The 8,694-nt window shown below is 42.2% G+C and overlaps 1 long non-coding RNA gene across 1 annotated transcript; it reads left to right on the forward strand.

Annotated features, from left to right (window-relative positions):
- The first annotated feature begins 230 nt into the window (after nucleotides 1–230).
- On the forward strand, nucleotides 231–8,490 carry LOC137352225 (uncharacterized). The gene is made up of 4 exons (XR_010969652.1): nucleotides 231–341; nucleotides 438–516; nucleotides 3,895–4,176; nucleotides 8,263–8,490. It is a non-coding gene; the product is annotated as an uncharacterized lncRNA (long non-coding RNA).
- The last annotated feature ends 204 nt before the right edge of the window (nucleotides 8,491–8,694 follow it).

Here is an 8,694-nt window from a genome sequence, read left to right on the forward strand (position 1 = left end):
TCATGACTTCACTCCACTGATGAGGCCTTGCACGAAGTGGGCTAATTATTGGCAAATCACAGGTGTATGATCAATAATATTCCATCCATTTATGTTAATAAGTGGAAAATCTCTAGCAATGTGCTTGTGATTATACAATAAGTCATCCCTGTGTGTGTGGTCTTACCGATGGCATGCGACCTTGAAAAACTCTGCCGAGTCGACTTGTGCGACAAGTTACTAGGGAAGACTGCTCAAGTGGACAGTATAAATTTGCTGATCTGTGAGGCTCTGCTGTTGCGGTGTAGTCCTGCTCAATAGGAGTGCAGATGAAAGAATCAGCATGAAGGACCATGTGAATGGTTTGTACCAATCTTTTGGCCACTGACCTTAACATTGAGAATATTGTGCACCTGATCTCTGTGTTTGATTCAACAACTTTTGTTCTCATTGAGCAGATGTAGCTTTGCAATTTTAGAGGACGTCTGTAGTTTTGGAGAGAGAAGGTATTGAGGGATATGGTGACAATGGAAGCAGGTGGGTTTGATGTATGAGAAAGGAATGAGCATTTTGGGTCTCATAGCCCTTTTCTGTTCCCAAAAGTTCTTACGTTGTTATCATACCATAGCTTTGAAATTGGGGATTCATAAGAAGGACCAATATCCTATTGCTTATGGTACTGTACCTCACAGATCTGGTGTGCTATCCATTCTTACCAATTTGCTTTTAAAAATTATATATATTTGTGTATTTATATAGGGTGATGTTGTCAACTTTTATTAGTGCATTAAGAATGAAATTCATTCAAGGTATTAGAAAAAATCCACCTCCCAAGCAATTATCTTGCTATATCCTCAGTTTAGTAGGAGAATATTATATCATACCGTAGAATAACACAGCACAGAAGGAGGCTATTCAGGCTATCATGCCTATGTTGGCTGTTTTAAAAAAGTTATCCAATTAGTCCCACTGCCGTGCATGTTTTTCTTTTTCAAGGATGTATCCAACTCCCTTCAAAAATAATTATTGAATCTTACATAGAATTTTACAGCATAGAAACAGGCCATTTGACTCAACAGTGTTTACGCTGACACAAGCCTCCTTCCCCCTTACTTCAACTAACCCTATTAATATATCCTTATTTTCCATTGTCCCTCATGTATTTATCCAGCTTCCCCTTCAATGCATCCATGCTAATCATCTCACCAACTCCCTGTGGTAGCACGTTCCACATTCTAATCAAACTCTGAATATAGAAGTTTCTCCTGAATTGCTTATTGGATTTATTAGTGGTTATCTGATATATCTGGCCAGTAGTTTTTGTCTCCCCTACAGTGGAAATATTTTCTTTATATCATGATTTTAAAGAGGTCTATCAGGTCACCCCTCAGTGGCTTTTTTTTAGGGAGACTGGGGCCACCATTCTTTCAGGCAGTGTGTTCCAGATCGCCAACAACTTGTTGCATGAAAAACACACAATTCTTCCCCATTGGTTTGCATTAGAAGCAGTTCAGAGAAAGTTCACTTGACTAATTCCTGGAATGAAGGGCTTTTCTTATGAAGAAATGTTGAACAGGTTGGGCCTATACCCATTGGAGTTTAGAAGAACAAGAAATGTTCTTATTGAAACATATAAGATACTGAAGGAACTTGATAGAGTGGATACTGGGATGAGGTTTCCTCTTCTGACACATTTTAAGAATAAGAGGTCTCCCTTTTAAGATGGAGATGAGGAGAAATTTTTCCTCTCAAAAAGTCATTAGTCTGTGGAATTCTCTTCCCCAGAAAGCAGTGGCGGCTGGGTCATTGAATTTATTCAAGACTGAGTTAGATTGTTAATAGACAAGGATTATGGGGGGCAGACAGGAAAGTGGAATTGAGACAACAACCAGATCAGCCATGGTATTGTCGAATGGCGGGGTAGGCTCGAAGGGCCGAATGGCCTACTCCTGCTCCTAAGTCCTATGTTCCTATGGTAACATGATTAGAAGTTATAGGAATACATTTGAACTGAGATAATTAAATTCTCAATTAGCTGCTGAGCAGGGAGGAAGAGAGGTGATGTCTAAAATAGAGTTGGTTAAGGTGCAATGGTGACAGTGCAAAGATGGAGAAATATTCTGGAATTTTGCCTCATTGCCTATGTGGGATGAGACAGTATCTATGCTGAATTTCTGCTCGAGATTAAATGGGTGGGGTATATCTGATATAGCCTATAGAATGACTAATGGCTCGGCTAATTGTTTTTTTCTTGAGAATCAGTGGCATTTCCTCCTAACCCTGTAAATGCTAAGTTCCTTTTTCAGTTCGAATGATTTAATCACCTCTCCCAAGTTAATGGGCAAAATATCTAGCCATATAAATTCTATTGAAAACTTTCTGGAAGTCTGGGTACACTGGCTTAGAAATTTGGCTGGCTGGCACCCATTTTTCAGGTGCCATGTGGCCTAAAGCCCCAAAATGGTGGGAAGGAGGTGTGTGCACATCCCCAGCCGGATGTTTGCTGACCACCTTATTGGGTAAGGACAAACAAGAGGTGCCGTTTGCCTACACCTGAAACAGGTGTTGTGGGTGCTTTGCATATGCAAATAAAGGACCTAACACCTGTTTCGTTTCCTGCTCCACTGATAATTTAACCTGCTACCCTCGGAAACCAGAACTACTGAATGCTGGCCAACCAAGAAGGTAAGTAACCTACCTGATTCCGGAGCCAAGAAGGGCAGGAAAGTTTTTCTGGATCCCACATTAAAGGACCTGTTCACTGCTCACAACCTCCCTGAATTTCCATCGCTTACCACCTCTCCCATTTCTGTCACTACTGACCCCTCCCCATTGCCACTGCCATGCTCGAACCGTGATTGTGAACTCCAAGCCCCAATCCCTTATCACGAATTCCAGGCCCTGATTTCCCAACTCCCACCTGTACCCCCCACCAACCCCCAGTCCTGAAATCCAATCACAATCCCAGACTCCAGGCACTGGACCCTGATTGGCCTCTGGAATGCACTGCCTGAGAGAGAGGTGGAGGCAGGTTCAATTGAGCCATTCAAAGGGAATTGGATTATCTAAAAAGGAAGAATGTGCAGGGCTATGGGGAGAAGACAGAGGAGTGGCACTAGGTGAATTCTCCTTCGGACAGCCAGCACAGACACGATGGGCCGAATGACATCCTTCTGTGCTGTAACTATTCTATGATTCTTTTAAATATTTATAGCAATCCACGTATATCTTATTAGGTCACTAATTTGATGCTATAGTTACTATGTAACAAAATTAATGTTTCTCCATAACACAGAATGATTCACTGGCATCCTCAGAAGCCCTTTAGGTGGAGATCTAACATTAACTTGCAGTTTTCTTGAGGGAACAGGGGAGAAAGTGAAGCTAGCAGCTGGAGCAGCAGCTGATGTACAGTTGCTGCAAGCTACAGAGCTTGCGAGAGAGGCATTACTTGAAAGCCATCACCCAGCTGGTAGCACACTGAGTCAAGAGGTGGTTGCTTCAAGTCTCACACCAGAGACTTGAGCACAAAAACCTAGGCTGACAAAAACCTAATGCAGTACTGAGGGAGTGCTGCATGGTCAGAGGTTCTTCCTTTTGGATGAGATGTTAAAATGAAGCCTGTCTGCTCTCTCAGGTGGACACAAAAAGTCCCATGCCACTATTTCAAAGAACAACAAGAAGGTATCCCAGCCAATATTTATACCACAATCAACATCACTAAACCTTGATCAGGTTATTATCACACTGCTGTTTGTGAGAGCTGGCTGTGTGCAAATTGGCTGCTGTATTGTATATTACAATAGTGTCTGGACATTAAAAGTACTTCATTAGCTTTAAAGCATTTAGAATATCCTGTGGTTATGAAAGGTGTTATACAAATGCAAGTCTTTCTTTTATTTTTCCTTTTGAAAGTGTACATGGATCATTGATCCCCGTAGAAGGTGTCTTCCAGCCACCATTTTTTTCTGCTCTGCTTAATGACATTAACACAGCAAATCTCAATGGCAGCAAATGCATTCGAAAGAAATGCATCTGAGCAGCCTGTTACCAGACCAACTGTATAGGAATTGGCAAGCGGTGGAGGTTCTATGAGGATTCTTTCTCCCCAGCATCACCATAGTGTGATTGCTTCCCTTCTGCTTTAAGGATGTATCTGTCTGGAGCAACCCTTCAAACAAGAAGCAATATAGAATGGTAAGAGACAACTAAAAAATAATCCAACTGGGCACACCAGGAAGCTAAATATCACAAACGACAAATATCCCTCACCTCACACAGTCTCCTTTGCTTCTAATTAATTTGTTCCTCAAGATTTATCTTTTTAAAAATTTTTTAGATGACCCAGATAAATACTACATAAAGCTGCATAACGTTTGAGAAAATAAGCTAGAAAACCTATTTCCACATTCATTTCAATTCTGGTCCCTGTAAGACTCTTAAAAAGGAGGTCTCACTTCCCTCTAAGGTCCTGACCCCGTACTGAGCATCAATCGCACAAAACAAACTTTGGATACAATTTCCACTTTATGTGGAACACCTTTATTAACTCACCAAGCAATAGTATATACTTACAACACCAGTTGCTTAATAGACCCGCGTACATAAGCTTGTTCACGGTTGATCTTGGAGGTGGCAGTGCTCCCATGCGCCTGCTACCCTTGTTCCTCCAGGGGGTAGAGGTCACAGGTTTGGAAGGTGCTGTTGGAGAAGCCTTGGGGGATTTGCTGCAGTGGATCTTGTAGATGGTATGCACTGCAGTCATGGTGCACCAGTGATGGAGGGAGCAAATGGAACAAATATTTAAATTTGTGGATGGGATGCCAATCAAGCAGGTTGCTTTGTCTTGGATGGTGTCGAGCTTCTTGAATGATGTTGGAACTGCACTCATCCAGGCAAATAGAGAGTATTTCATCACACTCCTGACTTGTGCCTTGTAGATGGTGGGCGAGTTTTGGGGAGTCAAGGACTGAGTCACTCACCCCAGAATTTCCAGCCTCTGCTCTTGTAGCCACAGTATTAATGTGACTGGTCCTGTTAGATTTCTGACCAATGATAACTCCCAGAATGTTGATGGTGGGGGATTCAGTAATGCAGCTGCATGTCAAGTGGAGATAGTTAGACTGTCTCTTATGGGAAATAGTCATTGCCTGGCACTTGCATGGTGCAAATGTTACTTGCCAATTATCAATCTAAGCCAGAATGTTGTTCAGGACTTGTGGCATGCAGTCATGGACTGTTTCACTATTTGAGCAGTTACGAAAAGTACTGAACACTGCAATCATCAGCGAACATTTCCACTCCTGACCTTATGATGGAGGCAGATCATTGATGAAGCAGCTGAAGGTGGTTGGACCTGTGGCACTACCCTGAGAAACTTCTGCAGTAATGTCTTGGGGCTGAGATGATTGGCCTCCAACAATAACAACCATCTTCCTTTGTGCTAAACATGACTCCAGCCAGTAAGGAGTTTCCTCCCTGATACCCATTGACTTCAATTTAACTAGGATTCCTTGATGTCACACTCCGTCAAATGCTGAGTTGATGTCAAGGGCAGTTTCTCTCAGCTCCCTTCTGGAATTCGGCTTTTTTTTCCATATTTGGACCAAGGCAGTAATGAGATCTGGAGCCGAATGGTCCTGGTGGAACTCAGACTGAACAATGGTGAGCAGGTTGTTGCTGATTAAGTGCCACATCACTTTGCTGATGATTTAGAATAGACTGATGGGGCATTAATTGGATGGATTGGATTTGTCCTGCAAATTTCCACTTTGTCAGGTAGATGCCAGTGTTGTAGCTGTACTGGAAGAGTTTGACTAGGGACGCCACTAGTTCTGGAGCACAAGTCTTTAGTACTACAGTCAGGCTGTTGTCAGGGCCCATAGCCTTTGATGTATCCACTGCACTCAGCCATTTCTTGATATCACGTGGAGTGAATGGAATTAGCTGAAGAGGGGCAGCTGTGATAGTAGGGATCTCAGGAGGAAGCCAAGATGGATCATCTACTTTGCACTTCTGGGTGAAGATGGTTGCAAATGCTTCAGCCTTGTCTTTTGCGTCATCTGCCGGGCTCCACCATCATTGGAGATGAGAATGTTCATGAGCTTCCTCCTCCCATTAGTTGTTGTGTTGTCCACCATCATGCATGACTGAATCCGGCAGGACGGCAAAGCTTTAATCTGTTCCGTGGGTTATGTGATGGTTTAGTTCTGTCCATAATATGCAACCTCCACTGTTAGCATGCATGTTGTGCTGTATTGTAGTTTCACCAGGTTGGTACCTCATTTTTAAGTATGCCTGGTGCTGCTCTACATTCCTAATTGAACCAAGGTTGATCCTCTGCCCGGATATGGCTGGCCATGAGGTTACAGATTTTGGTTAAATACAATTCTGCTGATGGCCCCCAGCACCTCATGGATGTCCTGTTTTGAGCCTCTAGATCTGTTCTGAATGATGGTTTTCTAGAACAGTATGCCATGGAATGAACTAGAGAACGGGCTATTTTAGATTGAGTATTATGCAATGAGAAAGGGCTAATTAATAATCTTGTTGTAAAGGAACCTCCAGGGAAGAGTGACCATAATATGATAGAACTTTACACTAAGTTTGAAACTGATGTAGTTCATTCATATGAAACTAGGGTCTTAAATCTAAACAAAGGAAATCTTGAAGGTATGACGGGCAAATCGGTGTGGTAGATTGGGAAACTACATTAAAAGGTATGACAGTAGACAGGCAATAGCCAGCTTTTAAAGAATTAATACATGGTTTACACCAAAGATACACTCCTTTGAGGCACAAAAACCCAGCAGGAAAGGTGATCCAACCACGACTAACAAAAGAAGTTAAAGATTCTATTAGATCAAAGGAAGAGACTTATAAAGTTGACAAAAAAGTAGTAAGCCTGAGGATTGGGAGAATTTTGAATTCATCAAAGGAGGACCAAGAAACTGATAAAGAAAAAGAAAATAGAATATGAAAGTAACTAGCTTATGGACGGCACAGTGGCATAGTGGTTGGCACAGTGGCGTAGTGGTTAGCACTGCAGCCTCATAGCTCCAGTGACCCGGGTTTGGTTCTGGGTACTGCCTGTGCGGAGTTTGCAAGTTCTCCCTGTGACCACGTGGGTTTCCACTGGGTGCTCTGGTTTCCTCCCACAGCCAAAGACTTGCAGGTTGATAGGTAAATTGGCCACTGTAAATTGTCCCCAGTGTAGGTAGGTGGTAGGAGAATTGAGGGAAGGTGGGGATGTGGTATGTAATGTAGGATTAGTATAAATGGGTGGTTGATGGTCGGCACAGACTTGGTGGGCCGAAGGGCCTGTTTCAGTGCTGTATCTCTCTATGACTAGTGAGGAATATGAAAACAGACTGGAAAAGCTTCTATAGGTGTGTAAAAAGGAAAAGATTAGCAAAGACAAATGTGGATCCATTACAGGCAGAGACAGGAGAATTTGTAATGCTGAATAAGGAAATGGCAGAGAAATTAAACAAATACTTTATGTTTGTCTTCATGGAGGAAGATACAAAAAAACCTCTCAGAAACACTGGCGAACCAAGAGACTGGTGAGAATGAGGAACTAAAAGAAATTAGTATTAGTAAAAAATATAGTACTGGAGAAATTAATGGGACTGAGAGTGGATTAATCCCCTGGACCTGATGATCTACATCCCAGAGTGTTGAAAGAGGTGGATGTGTTAGTGGTGATCTTCCAAAATTCTACAGATTCTGGAAGATAGGAAATGTAACCCCACGATTTAAGAAAGGAGAGAGACATCAGTAGTAGGCAAAATGCTAGTGCCATGAAGATCCCACCTGCCAAAAATGAGGTATATTAATTTTGTCACATGAACATTAATTTTAAACTGTTGCTGGACTGCAAATATAACTTGTTTAAAGAAATCACAGCAGTGGCTGGAAACATTTTTGCATACTAAGAGACAGTTGCCTGAAAAGGCAAGGGAACTGCTACCTGATCCAATTAACCCAATTGAATTTCATCACCAGACAATGAATGTGGAACAAGCCAGCCTTCCAGTGACCGCACCACCCCACCCACCCCCCCCACCCCACCCCACACCCCCACTGTGGATGTCTGCTAAGATGAAAGGAATGCACAAAAATGCAGGAGGGTTTGTTAAAAAAAACTAGTCACATGACAAACTGCTGGCCTATCTTTGATTTAGAACTGCTCACAGAACAGTTTGGGTCAGACTGCAACTGAACCTGAAGAAAGAGCCTGTCTCCTGCCTGACTCTCTCTCTCTCTCTCATGAATTTCCAGAACCGCTGAAGACACTTAAACCTCAAGAGAGAAGATTTCTACATCAAAACAAGTTTGAACACTTCCACTGGGCCTGAACAAAAGAGCAAGATTTAACTGCAATCAGACTCTACATTGAACTCAAAGGACAGTAAATAAACCCCAGCTATTGCTTCAAACTTTTCCCTTTTATTCTTTCTATTTTTGTGTTTCTATCTGCATGTGTGTTTATCGTGTATGCATGCTCCCGTGGTTGCATTGCGTATTCGTAGTAGTTTTAACCGAATTAACATTTTAAGGTTAATAAACTTACGCCTTTCTTGTTTAACTCTAAGACAACTTGTCTGGTTGATTTCTTTGCCTCACAATTGGAGAGCAGTGAACAAGGATTCACTGATGGGGGAGCTAAAGCATGGTGTTTTAAAAATTAAACCCTTTTGTGGTCAAACCAGG

Source organism: Heterodontus francisci, chromosome 3 (assembly GCF_036365525.1).
Source record: "Heterodontus francisci isolate sHetFra1 chromosome 3, sHetFra1.hap1, whole genome shotgun sequence".
Lineage (NCBI taxonomy): Eukaryota > Metazoa > Chordata > Chondrichthyes > Heterodontiformes > Heterodontidae > Heterodontus > Heterodontus francisci.